Here is a 2,848-nt window from a genome sequence, read left to right as displayed (position 1 = left end):
TTCCTGGGAGTGCATTCTGATGAAGATCAAAGGTAAGTGAATATTTATAATGCTATTTCTGACTATTGTTGACTCCAACATGGCAGATATTGTATGGCATGTTGTGTCTGAGCTTTGTACACAGATTATTGCATGGTGTGCTTTTTTGGTAAAGCTTTTTTGAAATCTGACACAGTGGTTGCATTAAGGAGGAGTTTATCTAAAGTTCCATGCATAACACTTGTATTTTCATCAACATTTATGAGTATTTCTGTAAATTGATGTGGCTCTCTGCAAAAATCACCGGATGTTTTGGAGGCAAAACATTACTGAACATAACGCGCCAATGTAAAGATATTTGGATATAAATATGAACTTTATCGAACAAAACATACATGTATTATGTAACATGAAGTCCTATGAGTGTCATCTGATGAAGATCAAAGGTTAGTGATTAATTATGTCTATTTCTGCTTTTTGTGACTCCTCACTTTGGCTGGAAAATGGCTGTATTTTTTGTGTATAGGCGCGAACCTAACTTAATCATATGGTTTGCTTTCGCCGTAAAGCCTTTTTGAAATCAGACACTGTGGCTGGATTAACAAGAAGTAAAGCTTTAAAATGGTGTATAATACTTGTATGTTTGAGAAATGTTAATTATGAGATTTTTGTTGTTTTGAATTTGGCGCCCTGCACTTTCACTGCCTGTTGTCATATCGATCCCGCTAACGGGATTCCAGCCATTAGAACGATTCAGCTACAAATGAAGAATGACTCACCAACAAATAAAAGCAAAGAATTGTATGAAATGTAGAAACATGTTTATTATTGACAATTTGTGAAACATTTGGTTTATACACACACACACACACAGCTGGTTTGTCTCTTCAGGCACCCCTGCAGCTTCAGCCTCTGAACAAGCCCCATTTGCACCATACACGCTTCACAAACTAAGCCCCGGCCAATCTTCGTGGACTGCAGGAAGGACCCTGCCCCTCCATGACGGCCCACTGGGGTCACTCAGCTCCCCTCCCAGCCACGCCACCATGGCCTGCTCATCCTCTTTCTCCTCAGAATATACTGTACTACAGTATTTTGCCCCAGTCTAGACTACAGTCACTTTCCCTTCCTCTGTTGTGTATGTACTTGTGTTTTTCCATACACTCTTATTAAAAACACATGTAAGAAACAAACCTCTAAAACAAATCAACCCCTACCACTGCTCTCTAACAAAGACCTGACAAATTCACACAACCTCAGACAAGGTGCATTTTTAACAAGTGTCCATTCAATATTGATACATCTTGTCTGTGGCACTATTTAACTTGTCACAGACACCGCTCAGGCTGTTCCGAAGTGGGTAGGAAACTTACCCATAGTAAAACAATTATTTGTAGAGTAAAATGGCAATGTTGTCCTGTGTGTTGTGATGGCTAAATGTTGCTCCACACACACACACACACACACACACACACACACACACACACACACACACACACACACACTAGGAGCCCCAAGGTAAAATAGACCCAATAACCATTGCATGCTGCACTCTGAAGACACACACACTTACAGTAAGAAACAAACCTCAAACAATAAATAGGTATATGTTGGAACTCCTTCAAGACTGTTGGAAAAGCATTCCAAGTGAAGCTGGTTGAGAGAATGCCAGAGTGTGCAAAGCTGTCATCAAGGCAAAGAGTGGCAACTGAAGAATTTCAAATATAAAACACATTTTGATTTGTTTAACACTTTTTCGGTCACTACATGATCCCATGTGTTATTTCATAGTTTTGATGCCTTCACTATTATTCTACGATGTACAAAATAGTACAAATAAAGAAAAATCCTGGAATGAGTAGGTGTCCAAACTTTTGACTGGTACTAATATAAATAAATAAATGTGCATGCATTAAACATTACTTTCGAGTATCACGACAAAATATTCTTTAAACGTTAACAACTAATGCTTTTTAAAATGTTTACATCGTCTAACCACATTGGAGAAAAAAAAAGAAAAAAACTGGAAGAGGTTAGATTGCTTGTAAAATAACAAAATAGTCCAAATTGGCCTTGTCTAAAATTGGTGTGAAATTGAAAGTGCTGTCACTAACCTTGTTTAGATCGAGAGCCAAAGTGGAAAACTCCCTGCAAAATGCCTGCGAGGCCTGTCTAAAAAGACGTCATTCAGAACATACCAGCTCGTAACTGGAACAACCTCTACCTCCAGGCATAGTAAAACTCCCAATAAACACTGAGAAAGGTTATTGCAAACACCCTTGTCTAAAATTGGTGTGACATTGAAAGTGCTGTCACTAACACATGAACACTCAAACAGATGATTGCAAACATGATGATGGCACCGACAGACACTCTGCTTCTAGCTCCTAAGCAACTTTGCAGTATTTGTTTGTGTGTGTTATTTTTTACATTATTCGCTCAGAACGTTATTAGCTCAGAAATGTCACTGACATTGCTCATACTAATGTTTATATATTTCTGAATTTCATTAAGATTTGTGTGCATTGTTAGATACTACTGTACTGTTGGAGCTAGGAACACAAGCATTTTGCTACACACACAATAAATATGTGTATGTGACCAATACAATTTGAATTGATTTGATCTTATGTCAATATGGATCCGGGTTTCACCTGAAACGCAGCAAAACCCATATGAAATTACATTAATTATTAGGGTTGTCACAATGCCAAAATATAATCCACAAAATAATGCCAAGACAAAGTATTATGATACCAAGAAGAGGCTAAACCTTTGTCACTGTTATTCTCATCTCGTATCAATAGAACAATGCATTTTACCTTGCACTATTCACAAACTGTATACACCTGTGGTTGCTGCTGTGGGT

Source organism: Salmo salar, chromosome 26 (assembly GCF_965601325.2).
Source record: "Salmo salar chromosome 26, fSalSal1, whole genome shotgun sequence".
Lineage (NCBI taxonomy): Eukaryota > Metazoa > Chordata > Actinopteri > Salmoniformes > Salmonidae > Salmo > Salmo salar.
The sequence above is the reverse complement of the archived record's forward strand: the minus strand, read 5'-3'. Positions refer to the sequence as shown.